Raw genomic sequence first — 25,269 nt, forward strand, 5'->3', positions numbered from 1 at the left:
CATATGGTATTTGTCTTTCTCTGACTGACTTATTTCACTTAGTATAATACTCTCTAGCTCCAACCATGTTGCAGATGGCAAGATTTTCATTCTTTTTATGGCTGAATAATACTCCATTGTGTATATATACCACATCTTTATCCATTCATCAATTGATGGACACTTGGGCTGCTTCCATAATTTGGCTATTGTTGATAATGTTGCCATAAACATCGGGCTGCATGTATCCCTTTGAATCAGTCTTTTTGTATTCTTCGGGTAAATACCTAGTAGTGTGATTGCTGGATTGTAGAGTAGTTCTATTTTCAACTTTGTGAGGAACCTCCGACCTGTTTTCCAGTGTGGCTATACCAGTTTGCAATGAATTTAACTCTTAACGTGATTAAACTGTTATACCAAAATGTCTTATATGTTTTCAATAACCTTAATTCAGTAATTTGAAACATTAATAGTGATCAAACTAAAATGAGTTTCATCACGTTTTACACCAAATTTAAATATATATAAATATTTTAAGACATATTTTAAAAACTTTGCCTGAAAGTTTTTACTCAAAGTTTAAAATTTTTTCTACAATACAAATACAAGGATTAGAGAAAGAATCCCAATGGGAAAGGAGTACTTTTAGAGAATAAGCTTACATTTAAAACTGGAATTTTTAACCAATGAGAGTGATGCTGCTGGTGCTGACAGCCTGACAATAACGATGGTGTTAGATAAACATGTAAGACAAAAGTGAGATTAGGACCCACATGCTGTGGTAAGGCAATATTTAATGCTACAATCACAAAATCGCAATGTAAAATTATTTAAAATCTCATCTGTTCTTTATTTACTCTTCAAACATTCAGCTGGCCATACTCACTGAGGAAATAAAGACTATCATGGCAGAGGGTGAGGAGAGTGAGGAAAAGGAGTGTTAATTCTTGTTTCTGAGAACATCTATTTACATAGAGCAGAGAAAGCTGAATGTGGCTGTCATTGCCCTACTGTAATGGAAGTATTTAGGGAGAAAATCATAATTGAAGTCTCTAGTTAGGAGAGTACTTTACAGTTATTGGCAAAAATATTTCAAACACTACAGAAACATGATATAATAAATCAAAGTCTTCCATTAACCAACTGCTCAGAGATAACAAATATATCAGTTTGGTATATGTTCCTCCTGAATTTTTTCACACATATAAAATTAGATATATTTTAAAAGAAAAATAGAATAATAGTAAACATAGTATTTTGTAACTTTTTCCCACTTTTTATATCTTGAATACCATTCTATGAGTATATGTTTAGATCTACTACAATAACTGTATACAATATAGTATTCTATTATACAGATACATCATATGATCATTATGTGGCAATTTCTTATTAAATTACTATATAATTTATTTTACCAATACCCTATTGATGGACATTTGGGTTAACTCCATTTTTTCTAATATTTTTCTGATTAACAATGATGCAATTAGTCAATGGAGGATATTTTACAAATGTGTATACACAAATGTGCACACTAGCGGATAGCAGCACTCTACCTAGCTATTCCTGTGGTATAACTATGGCTGTGGTTCTAAATCCCTAATCCCCCTAGATTCCTATTTCCCAAACCTGGTTCCCTAGAACTTCTGTCATTCTGTGAGCTACCTTATATCCTTCCAATAAATTCCTTCAGTATCTGTTGTTTGTAATCAAGAATTCCAATAGGACATATATATGTTATGAAGTAGAAATCAAAATGGTTAGTGTGAATTTTGATGATAAAACAAAAGACTCAAATTCTTGTTTTCAGAAGAAATGCTGTTTTCGATAGAGGTCCCTCAACTCCCCAGTGTGGGGAGACTAAGTGGGAGGGGAACTTGTCCACTCTCGGGGCAAGGATAAGTTTGAAAAACAAGTTAAGAGACTCCAGTCAGCCTCTAAAGTGGATACTGAAAGTTGACAGAGCATTCAAAGATAAAGCATGTGAAGATCACAATGATTCTCAGTGGGTAGTGTCAGGTGCAAAAAAAGAGAGTCGGAAGAACATTGTATCATGTACTGTTATAAAATTCAAGAATAAAATTATAAAGACACACTAGATTTTTCTTTAGTAGTCAGCCCTACACATAAATAAATGAAGGTAGAGTATATTTAAAAGCATATGTAATGTGGAAGCTAGGGTGGGTGCTGAAACAATCATTAGATAGTTGGGCAGAGCAAGCAAACTGTTGCTTCTTACCTAAGTGATCTTGGGCACAGGATGTGATCCCCTAAAGGCTCTGTGATCCCATCTGTAAATGGAGACGATAACATCTCCCTCTCAGGGTTGTGAGGATTAAAGGTAAGTAGAGCACCTTGCACAGGGCCTTGTATAAGTAAAGTACTCTATAATGTTTAGCTGCTATTATTACAAAAAGTTCTATGATATAATGAATGAATTATTTCACAAAAGAGAAAGTCAGAGTAATTGAGACATGATATTGTCTTAATTAAGTGTCCTAGACACATCTGGTCCTTGAATCACTTACACATTTTTTCTTTAAATAATATACATTTATTCTTTGAAGGTTAAATATTTAATGTTCAAGTACTTAGCATTAAAAGTTTTTTTTAAAGGCTAAATGCATTTGTGTAATTGTTCTATTTCTTCACGTAGTTCTACTGCACTAAGGAAAAGATAATCGACTGAGAATTTCAACTAAATGCTCCCTGACATCAAAATAGAGTGCAAATAAGAATATGGTATCATATATATGATATGACATGATTTTTGTCCATTACCTATTGCTCTGCTCAGTTCTCACTGTATCAAGCTAATTCTAATGTTAATTCTGGTAATATCACAAATGTTTTCAGGACTCCCATGTTAACATGGTAGTTAGCCACCATTTCCCAGATTGCTGTCTTCCAACTTTTTATTTGCCTGTTGATTTGTTCATTTATTCATTCACTTATTCATTGAACAAACAATCTGAGTAAGCACTAAGCACGGGCACCTTGCTAAATACTTGGGATAGAGCCATGAACAAGAAAAATACAATCCTTGCTCTTTGGAGCTTATTATTAAACAGAGAAAGTAAACATTTTGGGGGCAATGGGATTATATGACAGAGGGAAAAACACACAGTATAATGCCTCTCAATATAGTACTCCTTTTTTGAAATTGTTATTTTCATATTTTAAGTGTATCTATTTACTATAATAACTATAATATAAAATTAGTTTAATAATTTTTAAAATTTCATAGATCGGGGCGCTGGGTGGCTCAGTCGTTGGGTCGGGTCATGATCCCAGGGTCCTGGGATCGAGCCCCGCATCAGGCTCCCTGCTCTGCGGGAAGCCTGCTTCTCCCTCTTCTACTCCCCCTGCTTGTGTTCCCTCTCTCGCTGTGTCTCTCTCTGTCAAATAAATAAATAAAATCTTTAAAAAAATAAATAAATAAAATAAAATTTCATAGATCATTATTCTTCAATTCTGGGATCCATATTATGAGGGAAATCAAGACCTATATTTCAAAGTATGCAGTTCCAGCCCCTGATCCCCTATAAATTAAGGTGAAACTCTAACTGCTCTGTTCTCCTCGGACCATAACCAGCCCCACCCCACCCCCAGACCGAAAACATTCCTGCATTACCCTCAAACCCGGGGCTGCCCTTCCTACTTCCCTGGGCAACCATGCAGGACACTTGCATGTGCATCCACCCCAATCACATCATTTACTCCATTAGTCATTTAAAAAATGAGCCAACTGGCACTCAGTACTACCTACTAAACAAATACAAGGTACTTAAACCCCCATCTGGTTCTGAGTTGGTAATTGACCACTGTGATTCAGAAATTATCACCCTTGTCTGGGTGTCATTTGTTCTATCTATAAATTGAGGGGATTCTTTTTTAAAAAAATATAACTAACTGTGAAGTCACCTAGTCATATCATTTAACCCATTTTTCCATTTCATTTATGAAGATATCAAAACAAATCTGTCAAATATTTTGAGAAAGTCCAGATACATTATATTTACGTTAATACTAGTTATCTTATTTTATTTATTGCATCCCCATGAACTTATTCTTTTATAACTGGAACTTTGTACTTTTTGACCCCCCTCACCCATTTCACCCACCCCCAACCCCTACCTCTGGCAACCACCAATCTGTTCTCTATATCTATGAGCTTTTTTTTTTTTTAATTCCACTTATACGTGAGCTCATACAATATTTTTCTTTCTCTGTCTGACTTATTTCATTTAGCATAATGTCCTCAAGGTCCATCCATATTGACAAATGGCAAGATTTCATTCTTTTTTTATGGGTGAATTAGTATTTATCAGAGAATTATACATATAAAGCACATTTTCTTTATCCATTCATCTATTCTTTTTTTTTTTTAAGATTTTATTTATTTATTTGAGAGACAGAATGAGAGAGGGAGAGAGAGAGCATGAGAGAGGGGAGGATCAGAGGGAGAAGCAGATTCCCTGCTGAGTGGGGAGCCTGATGCGGGAGTCGATCCCAGGACTCCAGGATCATGACCAGAGCTGAAGGCAGTCGCTCAACCAACTGAGCCACCCAGGTGCCCCTATCCATTCATCTATTGATTGGCATTTAGGTTCTTTCCATTTCTTGGTAAATAATACTGCAATGAACGTGGGGGTGCATATATCTTTTCACATTAAAATTTTTGTTTTCTTCTGATAAATATCCAGAAGTAGAACTGCTGGATCATATGACAGTTCTATTATTAATTTTTCTGAGGAACCTCCATACTGTAAGGGTGGGTTCTTAAAGAAAGAGCATCACCCTTTGATATTAGCTAGGTTATATACAGTGAGCTCCAAGTGAGTCATCACTGGTCCATATCCATTCTAAATCTTTAACTCCTACTATCATGGCCAAAGATAAAGTGCTTAAGGTAGAGACAAAAGGAATGGCAGAGTCCTGAAAATGGTGCCTTCTGGGGATAAAAGGGTAGTAGGAATTTTTCCATAAAGTCTACTTCAGATTTTTTAGAATATACGTTATATTCAGCAAAGCAGGAAGCAGGGACAGGAGAAGATGGCATATTAAGTTCAATAGACTGACACTAGAGGAATGCCTCTTAGAGACTGAAAACTATGTAGGCTGTGCACACCAACATGCCCTCTAGCGTAGCGCGGACAGTGGGCCACGCAGCAAACAAATGCCCAAGGCTGACACTACCCTGTTGTACTTTTCCATTTTCAAGCATGAGTAAACAGAAAAACAACAAATAATGTAGGTTCTATTTAAAAAGAGAGAGAGAGAGTAGCCCAGGAAAGAGGAGAAATGCCCTGTGGACTTAGACAGGAAAGGTTGCTTTCAAAATTAGTTCTCTGTAAGAGACAGAACAGACATAACTGACAAAAAAAGAAAAGGACTTAAACTAAAAGCTGGCCCAGATAAAAGGTCAAAAACCAATACTTATACACACATACACAGATAACACCCCAAATACAGCATGGTAATCCAAATCTTCATAGAGCAGAAATGACCCCATGGAAAATTGACTAAGGATAACTGAAAGGTAAAAAAATGAATCAGGCTACATTTATTCATTCAAAAAATATTTACTGAGCACCTATAAATATTTATATTACAGAGATATGGAAAAGATGAAGTTATCCTATAAAAACAGGTATCACAACAATGGGAGGAGGTGGAGGAAGCCAACAACAAGAATGAAAAATCTAAAAAATGAAGCAGAAGCAACAAAGATGTAACAGCTTAAGCAGAAAAAAGATCTAAATCTAGTCACTTAAAGAGCTCTTCTAGTTGAGATTAATGGTGATCCCCCCAAATTCAGTGTCTTGTGGCTTTTAAAAGAAACAAACATTATACTGTCAAAGCTCATTCCTTCAAAATGACCTTAACAACAACAAAGGATAAAAATCAAGTTGCCTTTGAACTTCCATAAAACTAAATGTCATCAGAACAAAGAGAAAACCTACAGAGTTCTGAAAGAGAGTCTATAGCCTCATAATTGAATCTCTAGCCAACATATTTATGTGTGAACAGATTATGTATGCTTACTAAAAATTTTATAAAAAGATGAGGTGGAATCAAGCCCACAAGAGTTCAAAAAATAAATCCTAAAAATCAGAAATAATTCTTGAAAGGAAGCCTTGATATTGTTGGTAGGACATGTGGGAGGGTGAGAATCTACAATTATCATTAATTCATAGGTGAATAAAAATAAGTAAAAATTCAAGTTAAGAAGGAAACCACCCCAAAAGTCTCCAAGAAAAGAAGGATGGAAATAATAGCAATAGAAGCAGAAATTAACTGAATCAGAAAAGTAAAAGAAAAAGAACATCTCTGGTAGCTATTTGGTCCCTGTTTCTCATGGTGATAGACCTGTCTGCTCTACTTCCCATCCCACCCGACCCAAAGGGTGGGAACATGACCCAGGCATAGCCAGAGTATTCCTTCCACTGCCCTGGCTACAGCAGTTGGCTCACAAGTGGATTGTGACACCATCAAGCTAATCAAAATGCTTCAATAGGACTTTTCCCTTAGGTATTTTAATTTAATTAAAATATATGGGGCATATAGAAGAAGAAATAGAGAACAGCATAACAAGTTCCTGTGTATTTACCACGCAGGCCAAAACACAAAAAACAACCGAAGCAACCCCCTTGGTACATCTCCCTGATTCCATTCCCTCTGGCTCATACTGGTGGGAATATTACTTGGACATTAATTTAGAATATGGATCCAGAACCCTTAAATATTCACAACCTCTGATTTAGTAGTAATTCTTGTTTCTGGCAATCTGTCTTAACAAAATAAACTAAAATAAGGGTTATCTTTGTAACATTTTTAAAAACATTTTACCATCTCTGAAATTTAGGTGTTTCTTACAACTGAGGGGATTTTACCCTAGTTAGCAAGTTTTTTCTTTCTTTCTTAGTGCTATACAAAGTATATGACTTAGAGCCAATGGCTTCTTAGATTTGATGAAATGCAGTCTTTGGCTATGAAAATGTTTGCAAAGAATGTGAAATAAAATGGAAATGTTGTTAAAAACAGTACCCCATACTTATAGAACTATTTAAAAGCAAACAAAACACAAGTACACAAAACCTATGCATAGAAAAAATAATTTACAAAAGTTAATGGTGATTGTCTCTGGGTAATTGGCTTATGGATGTTAAATTTTCTTTTTCCTTCAAATTTTCTGTTTTTTTTTTTCCGAACTTTGTTTAATAGGCCATGCAAATGCTTTTATAATGGAAACACCTTCTCATAAATATTTTTAATGACTAAACAACTGTGTTTTAAAGTTCAAACTGTGGAATATCTGATCACCATGTCTTTTCAAAGCATTAGTCAAACAAATATGATTTCTGTTACTTTGGCTAGGAAATTTCATAAAGAGTAGAACTTGGCTCAGAATCTGGAGAGAAAGCCAAAAAAAAAAATTATTCAGCTCTGCTCCCAGGGAACTCAGGCCCTGTAGACTTTGTAGTAGATTTTGGCAGCATTCCCTTTTCTAATACACAGTAAAATATTTCATATTCCTAACTTATGTGTGAGCGTCATTAAAGATGGCCCAAATTCAATCATTCGAGTGAGTCATCTGAATATGTTCAGTGACATAAGTGCAGAGGAGTGTTTAAAGGGGAAGAGGAAAGGGGAAGCTAGGAGAAATGGTCATTTGGGACATTCAATTCCCTTGTTTTTATTCCTTAAAATATTTAAAGGAAAATAAATGTCTATCTCTAAATGGCTAATGAGTATTTCCAGGCCTTTATGTTTAACCTCCAATTGTACTGTTCAAAAATAGTTCTAATTTCAAAGGTTTCCCACAAAAGTTTAAGAGAGTGAGCAATTTATCTCTGAAGCCAAGAAAAATATCAAGATTTCCATAGGTAAAACTATAAAAAGTAACCAAACTAGGGGTGCCTGGTTGGCTCAGTAGTTAAGCATCTGCCTTCGGCTCAGGTCATGATCCCAGGGTCCTGGGATCAAGCCCTGCATCAGGCTCCCTGCTTGGCAGGAAGCCTGCTTCTCCCTCCCCCACTCCCCCTGCTTGTGTTCCCTCTCTCGCTGTGTCTCTATCTGTCAAATAAATAAATAAAATCTTAAAAAAAAAAAAAAAAGTAACCAAACTTCTAACTCACTGTAACAAAGCCAACTCAAAAATGAGCCTTCTTTCCTTCCACATAAGTTTATTTTACAATCAACAATGAGTGAGAGAGGAACATTTCCAAAATTTTCTTAGAGCTTGCTAATTTAAACTTAAGGCTTAAGTACATTCTCTTAAACTAAAAAAATTAAAATAAACTTAGCACTACATTAAAAAAAATCACAAAAGTTCAGGAACCACCATTCTTTTATCTGCATTCCAAATAGAACTCACAGATAGAAATGATATAATCAAAGTGCATCTGTGGCAGATAACTGGGCCTGTAAGATTCATTTTTAAAAAACTAATGAAATGCAGGTTACATTAGTGTATACATTTGTCAATATTCATTAAACTATTCTCTTTAAATGGGTGGATTTGATTTAAGGTATATTTTAAAACTGAAAAAGTATACCTACAGGTTCTACTGTATTTGTGATATCCAAGTAGTTACCTCTCCCCCCACTGACAATGTCATAATTTAGAAATGCCTTCACAGAGATAATAAATTACAAAGCACATCATTCTAGTTATACATGTTATGACACCAAATCCATTATAGAGCATATATGTCAAAGTATCATCCAATCAATGTCTTCTATCCTTTAATGATTCTATTTTTTTTAAAGATTTTATTCATTTATTTGAGAGAGAGTGCGAGCGAGAGAGCAGCAGAGAGAGAAGCAGACTCACCACTGAGTAGGGAGCCAGATATGGGGCTCAATTCCAGGACCCTGAGACCATGACCTGAGCTGAAGGCAGCCATTTAACAACTGAGCCACCCAGGCATCTCAATGTTCTATTTTTAAATACATATGCTAAATGTAATTAGAAGGCACCATAATTAAATATTTCACTAGAAAACCTATAGAAATGAGTGAAAATCTGTAGACAATATAGTATAAATAAGGACTTTCACTGATCATTCTTTTTCTTAGTTCAAAATGACTAAGAATGATTTTGTTTTTATAAGTTTTATTAATATAGTGTGGAAGAGATCTTTACTAAAAATGGACAATTTACATAGAAATAGAAAACTCATGAGAAGTTTTAATGCATCCTCATTCATCTGGAAGCCTCAGTCAGACTTACATCGGAATAAAAACTCTTTTATAAGAAGAGAAACCCATGTCCTTGGGAACTACTCCTGAATTCTAATGTATTGTAACTAGTGAAATAATTTAAAAATAGAATTAGTACATGAAGTTAGGAAGACATACAACTGCTAATTTATTTGTTGTTATAAATAATACTAGACATAAATAATTATATAATTATAATTATAAATAATACTAGACTACTATTCCAGGAGAAATCACCAGTGATTTCATTCATTAGGTTCATAGTGATTCTGCTGACAGCTCCAGTCACTTGTCAGAGCTAAAATTTTCTACATCTACTAACTATTAGTGATTGTCAATGAGTGATAATTCTAGATTAGAATTTCACAATCTCAATTTATAGCAGAGGTCTGAAGCTAGGTCAGTGTTTGCAAAAACTAGTACTGTAATCAAAGACTTCAGAAATGGGTGATAAACATAAAAGCAATGGCTAGAAATAAGCCTAGAGCAAGGAAAATAAAAATCGCGAATTGTAACATGAGATTAGATCTCATACAGGGTGTGCAATCAACCTTGGAAGCTCTTTAAAGTACCTAGAAATCCTGTTTATAAGCATCCTTCCAAAAACCCAGCCATCTCATTAAATTTGCTTTTCTTCAAGCATTAATATCTAGGATAAATAAAAATGTTGTATTCAACATAATTGTTTTTACATTTGGTTTCGTTACTAGAATTGATTTCCTACTATTTTTCAGGGTGGGAATGGTTTTTCTATAGTGTGACTAAAATAATTCTTTGGCTATAATAAAAGTCAAACAATCATTTGTTAAATTATTTTCCAGGGAAGATGGGTCCCAAATTCCCAACAACCCACTCACAATAAACTTCTGAAGTACAAAACATTTGTAAACTGGGAATGACTTATTCTTTACTGTCATATTTACATTCCTATGGGCTTAAGAAATGATGCCACCACTAAGGTAATACCAATGACTTAATACTTTAAAATAAAAAAATTATTCAGACAATTGTGAAGCTGTGTGCAAATCTTCCATTGGTCTAAGACTGAGTACGGGAACTTCTGCAAAGAAGAAAAGTTGGTTTGTGATATTATCTTTATTTTATTTACTTTTGATTTTAAGTGCAAGATATTGGTCTGGAAAAGGTTTCCCAAGACCAGCTGAGTTTCTTCTTATACATAGGTGAAAGGCATTTAAAAAAAAAAAAAACCCACAAAGCAAAACCTGTTCTACAGGCTTCTGTACACATAAAGGAAATACAGCCATTTTATAGATTATGTCTAGTGTAAAACGCTTTCGATACGTTTACTGACACTCTCTTGAAGTTTTCATTTCAGTTAAGTTGTTCTGACTTAAAGGATTCACTTGAATCACTAAGTACGTATTTTTTGATGCTGGCAGGGAGTAAATTAGAAACTTTGCTTAGAATGGTACATCTCTATGCAGTGACTCAGTTTAGCAGCTAACAATACATATTTCCCTCCTCCCACAGAGGAATGATTACGTGTCTTCCACTGATGCCTTTTTTTAAAAAGACATAAAAAATTAGTATACAAAATGTCCTATGTTAATACTACAAATAAAGTTTCTCTTGGAATGTGAATACATATTTTACAAGTTTATTTTTCTTTTCTCTGCTGTATTGCTTGCATACATATATGCATCTGGCTATAACAGTTCTTTAGCTGAAAAACAAGGTTATATGAGAGCCTGGTATCAGCTATAACAACAAAATAACTGTTTGAATCCTTAATTTGAAACCCATGTACATTCATTTTGTATCAAATGGTAAATTTGATATGTAAATTATCTAATTTTTATATTCATTACAGAACTTTGAAAAAATCATGTGTCACTTATTGGATCTAACAGAAGCATTCAATGTTTAAACCATATGTCCTTTTAATTAATGGTATCATTAACACTTCTATTTGAATTATGAGAGAATGGTGTAACTTATAATAATTGAGAATACCAAACGTCACAACGATAATTTTAAATCTGACAATAGACAGAAAGAGGTAACTTTTGAATTTCCATGCAGTTGAAAAGGAAACACGAAAAATAGTATACTGCCACTATTTTATTTTTGGAAACTCTTTGTAAATAAAAACCCATTTCCAAAATAAGATATTCCATGGACACAGAATAGTTGGTAATGGTTCAAGTGCCTTAGGCAACAGAGAAGTATTGTTTTGTAGTTGTTGTTTTTTAAACCTCTCCTAGTAACAGCAGTTCATCATGCACAAAGAAACAAGGTAACAACATGATTTAAAATGAATATATAAGCAATAACTATAAAACCTCAATGAAAACTGAAGTTTACCATATTAATTCCATTTCTATGAACGGGGATAGATAACCTGGCTGATACTCACCGAATGTTATAGAAATGTCCAGGCTTGTTTAAGCAACAAAAAGTAGACACATGGTGAGGTGCTGAAGACAGCTCTCTCTTGGGCTCAAAGCACTTTACATGAAGTAGCTTTATCTTCCATTTAACAGAGGGTGCCTCCTGTTACCAAAAGTGCTGCAGAGAGGAGTTTCCACAATCCCGCCTTGACTTTCTCTCTCTCTTTGAAGAGTAACAGTTACCACCGGAAAACGTTAGCAGAAAATGATCACTTGAACACTCGCACAGGGCAGCTGTAAATTTCCACTCTCTTTGCTTGCTCTCAGATTCCAAGCCTTGCTTGTCTCTTAATCTGTCACAGGCAGTTCTGTTTCTGGTCAGACCAGCTTGCTTCTCTGCTTTCTCCTCTCCCTCTTAAACGCACTCTTTTAGATACATACCACACAGTAACAGCTCCCTCTTTTTCTTCCTCCCTCCCAATTGTGCGTCACAAGAATGTGTGTAAAGCAATTACGCTGAGGCAAATTGGAAATCTTGCTCCCTCCCCCCCAAAACATCTAGGGATAAACAAAATATTTTTCTCACCGCATTTTCCCCTCTCAGTCCTATAGTTGCTCATGTATGGAGTTTTGTCCACAGATTAAAATGGCCTGACAATGCTTTTTTAAAATGTAAATAAAAGTTTCTAACAAAGGTGTGTTGATAGTGATAATAATGGCTTCATTTGCTAATATGTTAGTTTCTCAGAGAAGATGCTGATTCCCAATCATAATAAAAGTGTAGCAAGGAAATACTCAAGTACCATGAATTTAATCTTCAGATTTCAAAAAGCAAGATTTTAAAATTATTTATAACTTAAGTGTGTGAAAGTTTAATGTATTTTAAAATATGGCATATTTTGACACTTAGATCCAACATTTGCAGTTATAAAAGGGAAAATTACAAAGAACATAGAAAAATACTGACACCAAAAATATCAAGTAGAGCAGCTTATACTATTTATGTGCAAACCAAATATGATTACTTTGTTTAGAAGTCCTCCTCCCTCCACATACACACACACAAACATTGGTCAGGATGCATAATATCTCTTCAGTGAGAATTTAAAAGGCTTAGGAGTATTAAAAAAACTTTTTTCATTATTACACATGTATAATTAATTATAAAGTAAAATATCTTAAAATTATGGATCTCTGAAAAATTTGAGAATGAGGAATTAGGTAGAAAACTGAGTGGGATGGTTGGTGATGACAGGCTTAGATGGCATTTGTAGAATTCTCTGGAATTAGGAGGCAGTGTACTCAGCTTGGAATACATGCTGACCCTGTGAGAATGCTGGTCAGAGCCTGCTTTAGAGTTTTCTGTTCCAGTCCCATAGCCCCAAAGACTTTCAGGTTCTCAGTCTCCCACTATCTGTTTCCAATCAAAATTCTCAGGCTCTTCTTCTGATGACAGATCTCTCAATTACAGAACTGAAAGAAGTTAGTAGACCTATTATGTTTTAATCTTATTCTCTGCAGAACTAAAGCATCCCTAAGAATATGAGCTTAAATAATGTGCAAGGCAAAAATCTATAAATAATTGGTTATTACCCTTAAGAAAAACAAGCAAATAAATAAAGCTTGGCTTTATTTCTTAATCTATATATCATGTGTTTAATATATATTCCCTAATATACACATATATTTATTTAAAAATATGGACTTCTTAAGGTGGTTCATTTAAAGTGAGTTTTATTTATTTATTTTTAAAGATTTTATTTATTTACTGAGAGAGAGAGGGAGAGAGATCATGAGGTAGGGAGAGAGGGGCAGAGGGAATCTCAAGTGGAATCTCAAGCAGACTCCACACCGCGCTGGAGTCCAGAGCTGGGAGCCAGATGAGGGGCCATCTCACAATCCGAGATCATGACCTGAGCCTAAATCATGAGTCAGGTGCTTAACTGACTAAGCCACCCAGGTGCCCCTAAAGTAGATTTTTAAAACTTAAATATATTATAAGGTAATTTGGTTCTTAACACCTAAGAAATAGGCACCAAAGAAGACTAGAAATTAATCTGCCAATTATTCCTTTAATTTGTAGTTCTGTAAAACTTAGAGTTTTATTTCCTACTTAAAAAGATATTAAACAGATATTATCTTAAATCACCAGGGGGTGATTAGTAGTAAGTGCCTTGTATCTTCCTGAGTCCAAGATTACATTCAAAGTGTTCTGGTATACCTGAAGAAATTCAGAATTAGTAAGGATGGTGCTTAGAATAACCACGAGGTTAATTTTTTTAAGTCACTTTAACACTGGGAGACGTTATTATCAATCTATGATTCTAAGGCACAAAATAAAGACAAGGTATTCAAAATATACACTAAGACTGACGAACATGATTGTATGTGTTTATATTTGATTTCTACCAAACACCATTTTTTAAAATGCATGCAAATAAATCACAAAAAGTGACCATATATTAACCCACAAAAAAAAAATCAATAAATTTCCAAAGGGGAATGGTACAAGCTTCATCCTCTGAAAGCAAGATGAGAAAACTAAGTTATTTTAAAAATATTTAACATATAAGCAAATATGCTTTAACCAACCCTATTAATACTTGAAAATTTAAAAGTACATTCTTCTAAAAATTATTTGAAAAGAGAAATTAAGAAGTACAATTATAGTGGACTGTAGTCTGTTTCAGGATATGATGAAGTAATAGGGACTGAATTTACTCTTCTGCCTTACATAACTTAAAAACTGGGCAAAATATATAAAACAATGGTTTTTAGACACTGGACACCAGGCAGCTCAGCCCAGTAATACCTGAGAAAAGGGAAAAAAGGTGATTATTGCCCCAGGCTGCAGAGCAGGAAGGGGAGCCCAAACAGAGCGTAGTAGTCTTCCTGAGTTAAAGAGACAAGGTTGAGAATTCAAGAAGGCCAATGTGACTGAAATTCACAGGGAGGAATACCAGAGGGGAGAGTTGCAAAGAGTCCCAGAGATCGGCAGAGGATTCTCTTCAAATCTTCATCTGAGAACTGATTAGCACATCTGTGAGAAAACTCCAAAGACAGGAAAAGAACCAATGGAAAGAATCAGGCTGAAGAATTCTCAGTATTCACACAGGACTGGAAATAGTTCTTGTTCCCAACAGCCAGAGTGAAGAAATCTCATAATATATGGGAAATTGGGTTGAATACTCTGAAAGATATTGCCTTGGCAGTGGGACCAAATTAGCCCTAGATTAAAAGTTGTTCTGGTCCTTCCTTATAGACCTTACAAGTTAAGTCCAGAAAGGATAAAATTCTTTCCAAATAAATTAACTGCCTCCTAGAGTAGAATTCAAAAATATCTAAAGGCATTTTTAGAAATCTAGCACACAGCATAAAACTCATAATGTCTGGCATCCAGTCAAAAATTACTAGGCATGCAAAAAACCAGGAAAATACAATAAGCCTTTAAAATAATAAATAATAGGGTGCCTGGGTGGCTCAGTCGTTAAGCATCTGCCTTCGGCTCAGGTCATGATCCCAGTGTCCTGGGATCGAGTCCCACATCGGGCTCCCTGCTTGGCAGGAAGCCTGCTTCTCCCTCTCCCACTCCCCCTGCTTGTGTTCCTGCTCTAGCTATCTCTCTCTCTGTCAAATAAATAAATAAAATCTTTTAAAAAAATAAAATAAAATAAAATAAAATAAAATAAAATAAAATAAAATAATAAATAATAAATAAGCTACTTCTATGAGTTAAGGTAATAATAGCAAATTTATTTATTGAAAAGACTTGTTTTCCTTTTTGACTAGCTAGTAAGGTATAGAGTGATCATTTGTAACATGCAAATATGCAGTTTTCCACCAATGCTTCCTCCAAGAATTTTAGTCTTCACTGATGATCCTTGCCTAAATCAATCATTTCATCAGGGGTTAAAAACTGGTCATTTAAAAAATTCTGTTCTTCTTTCTGCTATATTGGCTGACTTGTTTTGTAGAGAAGAGCTTCTCCTCAACTAGACTTCTAATTGAAAAAGAATGATAATGGCTTCCTTTAATTACCAATTTTGAGAGTAACAGCTGGTAACATTCTCTTCCAATGGTGGCAAATAAAAGATTATTTTTGGTAAGTCTTTCTCTTCTTTTGAATATCATTCAAAATGGTTCATAAATTTTTATATATTCAATGTTTCAATAAATTACAGGCATTATTCTTTTTGATGCCATCCTTCTAGCTTGGGTTCCCCAAGGAAGTTGGATCTGAAGCAAAAGCCTTATGGAATATTATTTTTAAAAGTAATCCAATTACAATGAGCAGGAGTGAGGGACAAGGGGAATAAAGCAAAGGAGGGAGAGCCAATATGACAATGCATTACCAAGCTGTCCACCTGTTTAATCTGTCAGATTGAACCTCTTAGAAGCCATTTAAGCTGCATTTCAGGACCACCACTAAGGTGGGAGGAGAAAAGGGAGGAGAAAAATTTACTCACTGGCTTCATTTTCCATTGATCAAAGGCTTTCCCAAAGGGTCATTAATTCCCCTAACACTTGAGTTTAACTCCTCTGTACTTCCAGGTTGCACATGTGTGGGTCTTCTCTATGGACACTGCAAAAAGCAAGCGGCTTATAGAACACGAGGAAGTGAGGCAGTGTATGGTTATTATACATACACAAGAGTTTGCACACAGCTGAAATGAGAAAAGTGAATCCTAGAGGATATGCAATGATATATAAGAGGTATCTGTAATAATTGTGCAAATGTTCCCAGATTTGGACAGTGGAAGTCCTTTAAAGATACTTCCTGCATCCTTTTGATACAATTCCATTAATCTTTGAATTTTTATTGCTTTCTAGTTCAACAGAATGTCCCAGCCTCACTTTGTATTTACTCTGTCCCAGATCTGGAATGAGTCATTTCTCCAGGGAGCCCTAGTGCTTTTTAGTGAGGTTTGGGTACCAGGCATACTCACTGCTACTGACATGTCACTGCTTCCAGACCTTTCAGTGATCAAAGGTAGCAAATAAGTTTTAAAAAGTCATTAGTTTATACTGATATTTCAATTCTAATTTATCATTACAGAGTTTCAACTCTACTTTTTTTAAATTTTATATTCATCTTCTCTTACATAACAATTTTGGTTCTAGTAACACATTAACACAATGATGTGTTTGTCTTTCAATATATCTAATATAGATTCAAAATAACAATGCCAAAATTTCTAACAATAAAACTAATAAATGAAGTTTAAATAATTCTTGGCAGTTAACTGCTAATTTAACTTGTAAGGTACTGGTAAGCATATATGACTACCATTACATTAGAGAGTCCTAATGTCAAAATGTTAAATTAGTTTACCTGTTGTGAAATCAAAACTTCTATTTTACATTGTTAATTCACAATTGAAAAATTTCCATAGAATGAGATTTTAATGTTTTATTATTAGATGGAGACTTTAACAACCCATAAATAATGTAGTTCCACGGAGGTGTCTCAGTTATTGAGAAAGCAGAGAAGAAAGTTAAAAATGTAAATGATACATATAGATCAAGCTGTGGCCAAATGACATCATGGTACACTAATAAGCAACGATTCTACAGTAATTCAAATACAAAAATGTGGTGGAAAAAATTATTTACCACTATGTGTGATAGTATAACTATGCAGAATTCCAAATTACCTCCTCCACCTTAGCAGTCATATTCACATTATTGAGTACCCTAACACTTAGATTCCATCTTGAAATGTATCTACTGCATCACTTCACTAGTTCTAAGTATTGTAACTAGTTACAGAATTTTTTAAGGCACATTATTAAATTGACTAGTCCATCAAGGGGCGCCTGGGTGGCTCAGTTGGTTAAGTGTCTGCCTTCGGCTCAGGTCATGATCCTGGGGCCCTGGGATCCTGGGATCAAGACCCAGTAGAGCTCCTTGCTCAGCAGGGAGTCTGCTTCTCTCTCTCCCTCTGCCCCTCCCCCATGCTCTCTCTCTGTGTCAAATAAATAAATAAAATCTTTTAAAAATAAAGATTTAATAAAAATAAAGATTTTATTTATTTATTTGGCACACACACACAGAGAAAGCACAAGTAGGGGGAGCAACAAAGGGAGAGGGAGAAACAGACTCCCCGCTGAGCAGAGAGCCCAATGCAGGGCTTGATCCCAGGACCCTGAGACCATGACCTGAGCCTAAGGCAGATGCTTAACTGACTGAGCCACCCAGGCACCCCAATAAATAAAATCTTTTTAAAAAATTGATTAGTCCGTCAAAATAACACATTGGTGGTTTAAAAAGTTTACTGTCAACAGTAACAATAATTGCCACAAAAACTGGTTTATCATGTTCAAAAATATCAAGATCCTAACATGTAAAATACTAAACACAAATATATGTTTTTATGCTTTATTGGCAATTTAGTGGTATCTATTGGACTAAATTATTGTTAATTTTACTTTATTGGTTTTATAGAGTTGTTTATGTTTAATGAATGTTTGTTTTTATTTACATAGAGAAGCCATAGGAGAAAGTTAACTAAAACAATTGGACTGCAAGTGACAGACCCAATGCACATAAGTTTAGCAAAAAGGGAACTTAAGAATCATGTAACCAAAAAGCCTAGGATTAGATCAGGGGTTATCACCTGGGGAAGCATCTAGTGGGGAGAGGCCAGAGATGCTACTGAACATCCTAAAATCAGAGAACATCCTCTCTCCTAACAACGAATTATCCAGCCCAAAGTGTCAACAATGCCAAGGCTGAGAGACCCTGGATCAAAGCTAACTTCAGCCCACGCTTAAACAATGTCATTGGAGCCCCTTGCATTGCTTTCTTTGGTGCTTCCTTCATTCATAGTTGGGCTCTTCCTATATGGCGGCACAGATTACATGCCCTTGGTTCCCATGATCTCAAAAGAAGTGAAGCCCTTGGGCCTCTCTTTCAATAGCTACATCAAACCTGAAAAATGACTTTGGTGCTGCTAGTTCAGGTAACCAACTGTTAATAACCATATGCATAAGAATGGGGTACACTTGGGCGCCTGGGTGGCTCAGTCGGTTAAGCGTCTGCCTTCGGCTCAGGTCATGATCCCAGGGTCCTGGGATTGAGTCCCGCATCGGGCTCCCTGCTCTGTGGGGAGCCTGCTTCTCCCTCTCCTCCCCACTTGTGCTCTCTATCTCACTATCTCTGTCTCTCTCAAATAAATAAAATCTAAAAAAAAAAAAAAAAAAAAAAAGAATGGGGTACACTTATTAACCAGCTTGGCTTCTGAGTGTGTTAGCATTAGTGCAAAGAGATTGACAGGCCTGTAAAGCAAAGTGAGAATCTCACTATGAAAGAGCAACTTCAAGTCAAGAGTCATTAAGTGAAATGTTGGGTGAGATTATTTTGTACTATGATTGAACTTCAAAGCATACGTAGTTGGATTCACTCAGTTACATTTGTGTATTATATAAAACCATTCCATAAAAAAGTTCAACCTGGTTGCTCAGCATCCACATCTACCCTTTTCCTACATCTATACTTTCAACAATAGCCCTGTCTAACATTGGGCAAGGTTTCCAAATGTAACTAACAGTGCACTCACCCTTGCTCAAACTTGTTCACCGCCTCCAGCTCCAATATCTCCGTTGAGTATATGCTTCTCAATCAAGTCTGAAGCAGCTCCTTAAGGTCTATCATCCTATGGCTCAATTATAAATTTAATCCTCCCACACCAAGACATCTAATAAACAAGGCAAAGTAGAAAAATAGATACCGGCAATAAAAACTCCTGCATGAAAAAAGGGAGGTAAAGAAACATGAATTCATAATATGTATGATACTTTGCTGGACAGGAAGAGTAAGCTTCCCTGTCTGGGAAGGGAAATGAGTTCTTTAGTTACTAAATTGATTGCCCGATTCTAATCTCTAATCTCTGGATGAATCTCCCCTATCAACCCCAAAATCATACTGAGAAGGTCATTGCGGATGGTTCCTGACTGGGAGCTTTCCTGCTGAAGCAGTCCACTTGTTTTGGAATCACATGCAGGAGAACGGGAGTTTCCAGGGAATGGGAAATCACAAGCCTTTATTTCTTAGACTTCAATATTTTTGACAATACAACTGTCTTAGATTTCCTTTGGCTTTAATCATTTTGCTTGTTTTCTACTAACCAAAGTCAGAAATTGGTGAATCTGGACTTGTTATTGTGATTTTTTCTCTAACTGGCTTCAGTGCTCTGTCCATTACTCAAGCCCCCAGGTCAAACTGCTTCTTCCAAACAAATGAAGGTAAACCTGCCCCCTTAAAACTAGGATGCATCCCAACAGACTGCTTTGCATTCTTGGGTTGGCCGTTACCTTTGCCAAGGGAGAAGTAAAAGATGCTTGGCTCTTCAGGCTTCTCCTAGGTTCCGATCATATCTTTTCTTTCTAATCATATCTTTCATACCTTCTTATTTTATCTTCTCCTAGGTTCTTTCATATCTTTCTCAACTTTCTGTCTCCCTGCTTTTACTCATAATAATTTAGCTTAGGCCTGTGATCACACTAGAGAGATAAAAAGCAAGGAACAGTGGGTTTGGAACTCAATATTCAAAAATTTCATCAGAGACTTTTTTTTTTAGAAAAGGTAGGAACCTAATAAAAACCGTTTTATGGGGCGCCTCGGTGGCTCAGTCGTTAAGCGTCTGCCTTCAGCTCAGGTCATGATCCCAGGGTCATGGGATCGAGCCCCGCATCGAGCCCCGCATCGGGCTCCCTGTTCAGCGGGAAGCCTGCTTCTCCCTCTCCTGCTGCTTGTGTTCCCTCTCTCACTGTCTCTCTGTCAAAATAAATAAATAAAATCTTTAAAAAAAAAACCAGTAGTTTTACATATGTTAAATGGTTAAAAAGTACATAAATGCTACAATAAATATGACACTGTACCTTGAAAAAGACCGGGCACTTGCTAATAAAGGTGGGTGTTAGAAGAATTGCAGCTTGTGAGTTATTTTGAAATACTGAAAATAGGGTTATCTGAAATCAGCTGGAAAGTTTTAATACCAAATGTGGATGGACAGGACTCATAACATGTGGTACACTGAGATTGCTGGTAGGTGTTTGAAGTGTGTGCATGTGTACATTGTGTGTATTCCTATGTGGCTTGGTTTAGCAGGGTGGCTTTTGCATAAAGCAAACAAGAAATGTGTATTAATCTCAAATTGCTCCCTAATATATCAATCATGTTGGAACACATTTGTTTCAAAACAAGTGTTATAGAGGAAATGACTATTACTTTTATCATTATAAAATGAATGTATATGTATATGCATATAGGTATGTATGTGTTAGAGTATGCTAAAACGTACTGTATACCTATTGTTGCAATTTTGCTAATTTGAGTAACTACAGATCTTTGTTTTTTTTAGTAGCATTTACCTCTGTCTTATCCTCACTTCTTTTCTTCACTTCTCATTCACACTTTTGTTTCTCTGTTTTTCTCTATTCCTAAAGACCACAATATAAATACAAAGTACCACAGCTACACCTTCAGGTAGCCCAGAAATTACATTTATTCTTTTTTTTTTTTTTAAAGATTTTATTTATTTATTTGTCAGAGAGATAGAGAGCACATCGGGGGAGTGGCAGGCAGAGGGAGAGGGAGAAGCAGGCTCCCCGCTGAGCGGCGAGCCCAACATGGGACTCGATCCCAGGACCCTGGGGCCATGACCCGAGCCGAAGGCAGTCGCTTAACCGACTGAGCCACCCAGGCCTTTGGCCTTTGATAACCAATAAAGGAGCCTCAAAGCAAAGAACCTGTTTAAAGTCTTTAGTAGCTTGTCATGCTACCCATACACCATAGATATCTCTAGTTCTTCCTTCTCATAATTTCCATTTCAAACATTATTTACATTGTGGCCTTGCAAGTTGTTTAAAGATATTCAAATTGCTTTCATAAAAGCAGAACATAGAAGAAATGCTGTAAGAGAAACGCTTTAGAGGTTGCACAGAAATGAAGTTTAATTGATAGAATGGAAAACACATTTCCTGTTGTGCACTTGAAACTAATATAACACTGTTATGTCAACTATACTTCAATAATAAAGATTTTTTAAAAACCACACCCACATTTTTAATTGTACACTAACTGCTAATCCTTGGCCAAATTTGGAAATCTTTAAAAGGTCTTCTAATTAACTTCAACAAGATAACAAACTCAATTATTCTGGTTTCTCTTTCACTAGTGTGCTGCCCATCTCCTGTTCTTTTTTTTTTTTTTTTTAGGAAGGAGGAAGCTGAATAACAAAAATTAGGAGACATCCTTACTCCTACTGGCTATACTTCCAAAACACCAGAGTAGTCTCTTGAAGCTGAGAATGTCATGGCCTTTCTCACTTTTCCAGCACCACTCTGGCCCCCTGCTGGTACTGAGCTGCAGTAGCACCTGCAATATTTAGCCCCAGCATTAAGATCTCCTATGTCAGTTCAAGGAAGGACTGCTTTGTTTCCCCAATGCTAAGATAGTATAATCTACAGCTCTATCTATTTAGCAATAAATAGACATAGATTTATAGCCTCCGAAGGCCTTTATGTGATAAGCTATTCTGAATATTCTTCAGATATCAAGCAGCTAGTTTCAAAGCTATTGTCTCTTTAGTATTAGGCAGTCTCTTTGGTATTAGGCAGACCTAGATTTGAATGAAAACTTAATGTATAAGTATTTTATATTTAAATTGGAGATAACAATATACAGTTCCAGGACTGGTTGTGAGGGTCAAGTGAAGTAATATGCATATGTGGCTGGCATTTAGTTAAGCACTAAATGTTAGACATTTCTCTACTCATATAATAAAAACTCTAGCACATAGTAAAAATATATCAGTCCACTTGTGGTTGCCCTGTCACTACTCTGGAATGAGACAGATCCACTGCAGGACTCACAAGCAGTGTGTCATCAACCTTATTTATTAAACACTTAGTAGATACAAAGTGCAATACTAGGTGCTCAGATACACATACCCACATACCAATAAGCCGTTAACTATGTGTTTAAGGACTTTTTAATTTGCCTTATATACGAACCACACCAAAATAATTCCACTAAAACAATTCTGGATGCAGCATTTTAGAAAAGCATGGGATAGGGATAATACAGAAATCCTAGATTTTAGCCTAGCTTCATCATTTGCTTGCCTTGTGCCCAAGTCAATTAACATCTCTAAGCTTTGTTCTATATATTTAGGTAGGAATACTCCATCTATCTCTCACAGGTTTATGGAAATTTTATATTACAAAGACACATTAAGTAAATAACTAGACGAATTAGTAAACTAGAAAAGTAGTAAAATAGAATGGGTTTAAAAAATAAACTCTTTTTTGGGGCGCCTGGGTGGCTCAGTCGTTAAGCGCCTGCCTTCGGCTCAGGTCATGATCCCAGCGTCCTGGGATCGAGCCCCGCATCGGGCTCCCTGCTCGGCGGGAAGCCTGCTTCTCCCTCTTCCACTCCCCCTGCTTGTCTTCCTCTCTCACTGTGTCTCTCTCTGTCAAATAAATAAATAAAATCTTTAAAAAAAAAAAAATAAATAAACTCTTTTTTGTCTATGACTTAACCCTCAAATCAAACTACAAAAACTTCCAGAAGCCACTATCATTGGCTCTACCACAACAGCGCTAAAGGAACAAGGCAAAAAAAATGTCTACCTCATATCAGATTATCCTAACCAAAAGATATAGTTGAAGTGGTGACAAGGGAAATGGGACTATTAGCCAACTGACCTCAGTAAACAATTACAAGCAATCTCAAATGTTCTAGAAGGGTAAATTTGAAATTAATAGTAAATTACCAAGGAGATGCTCTATAATAATGCTTTATTTCACATTCGATTAATCCATAACTTTTATTTCAACAAATAATTTTTGGTTAGTTTCTACATGACACAAAGTAGTTTCCATAATGAACCTCAATTAATACTGTCAGTACTTTCAGGGTTACTTTTAGCTTATATGATGCTTTGGTAAGAGTCAGAAAAAGGGACAGCTGCAGTCAAGCAGATGCATAGATTAACCAGCAGATAGAACCTTCGTGTAAAGAACAAGTAACCCACCCTCCAGGCAGATGCAGCCCTGCACCAGCCTGGCACATATTTTGGTATGGGGAAGGGGGAATGTGAGCTGGATTTCAGGCCCTACTCACTCCCTTGGCAGGAGTCTTTGGACAGTACACAAACCATACAACTAAATGTAATAGCCTTAGACACTTTATAATGGCAAGGCTCTGTTACATCTTTCTATCATTTAAAGGTTCAGGGAACCTGGCTGGCTCAGTGGGTAGAGCACGTGACTCTTGTTCTTAGGGTTTTGAGTTCAAGCCCCATGCTGGGTGTACAGACTACTTAAAAATAAAATCTTTAAAACAAAATGTACGGGATTCATTCATCCAACCATCTGAGGGCAATACGGTCTATGAGGATATAGGTCAGAAAAAGGAATTTATATTCTAATAGGGGATATAAGACATGTACCAAAAATAACTATAGTGTAAGACAAAAAGTTATGAATCACAAAGGAAAAGACCAATGAAATACCATAAAAATTCAGATGAACCAAAAAATATGTATATCTTAAAGAATCAGAGAATGTTTCATAGAGAAGGTGGCACTGGAACTCAGTTGTGAATGATGTGTATGATTTGGTCATGTGGAAATAGGAACAGAGAGGATTAGGAAGTGCAAGATGTAAATAACAAACAGTTTAGTTTATCAGATGCAAATGCTATGTGAATGGTAGTAGTAAAAAAAAAAAAAGGAAAAACAGGTTGGAGTCAAATTATGGAGAGCCTTTAATAGTAGGCTAATGACTTCTAACTGTTAATTTGTGGGCAAAGGGGAGCCATGATGTAATCAAAACTCCATCTCATGACCATGAATTTGGTGGTCCTTAAGAAGAATCAAAAGAGCAGAGAAACAGCAGGTGATGAAATCAAAGGGAACTGTAGTAGTCCAGGATGACAGTGAAGGTAACTTAGCAGGGGAATGAGAGGAATATGTGAGTATCAGAGACAATAGGTTTGGTAACTGATTAAATGTAAATGGTAATTAAGAAAAGAGTTAAGATGACAGTGAGTTTCCTTGTTTTCCATATGAAAGAGTAGACTGGTAATATCTTAAAAGAAATACGGACCACAGGAGGAAAAAAAAATTTATAAAATAACCAGTTGCTTGATATGTAACGAGTTTGAAGTGCCAGCAAGACTTCTGGATATAGATGCCTATAGGCACTTGAACATACAGAACTAGAACTTGGAGAGAAAACAGAACCAGAGCAATATATCTGGGGGTCACCCATTCGGCCAATGGAATACAAAAGAGACCAAAAGAGAATCAAGGAGAAAACTTTAGGGAGCACCCACAGGGAGAGATAGAAAAAGTAGTGACTAAAGAAACGGTGGTTAGAGAGGGCAAGAAGAACCAGAAAAATATGCTATCCCTATGACCAAAAGAAGAGAACTTCAAAAATGTGGAGTGTTCAACAATACCAAATGCAGCAGAGTAGGGATGAACCTCCTGCCTAAACCTATCATCTAATTTCTAAGACCCTCTTTCAATTCTTAAAAAGCAAAAGTATTAGGGGGAAAAATGATCTTCAGAAAACCACTAAAAACAAGGAAAGGGATCTCTTAAGAATTCATATTACCCTAAAATTCTAAAGACACAGGCTGATAGAGAGACCAAAGCCAGGCTGGGACCACCAGAGCATACTGCAGTACAGTAAGCATA

The 25,269-nt window shown here is 35.9% G+C and overlaps 1 protein-coding gene across 14 annotated transcripts in view; it reads right to left on the minus strand.

The window, feature by feature from the left end:
- Nucleotides 1–25,269, minus strand: part of CAB39L (calcium binding protein 39 like) — a 110,733-nt gene that overhangs the window by 60,621 nt on the left and 24,843 nt on the right. For 8 of the 14 annotated variants that reach the window (XM_036104576.2, XM_036104581.2, XM_078070390.1 and 5 more), the window contains one exon: nt 11,588–11,784. The exons of 5 other annotated variants lie outside the window; for them this stretch is intronic. The gene's annotated coding sequence lies outside the window, so the exon portion shown is untranslated. Of the gene's footprint in view, nt 1–11,587; nt 11,785–19,119; nt 19,258–25,269 lie in introns of those variants that run through there. One more of the 14 variants, XM_078070389.1, reaches the window with a different exon arrangement.

This window comes from Halichoerus grypus, chromosome 4, assembly GCF_964656455.1.
Source record: "Halichoerus grypus chromosome 4, mHalGry1.hap1.1, whole genome shotgun sequence".
Taxonomy (NCBI): domain Eukaryota; kingdom Metazoa; phylum Chordata; class Mammalia; order Carnivora; family Phocidae; genus Halichoerus; species Halichoerus grypus.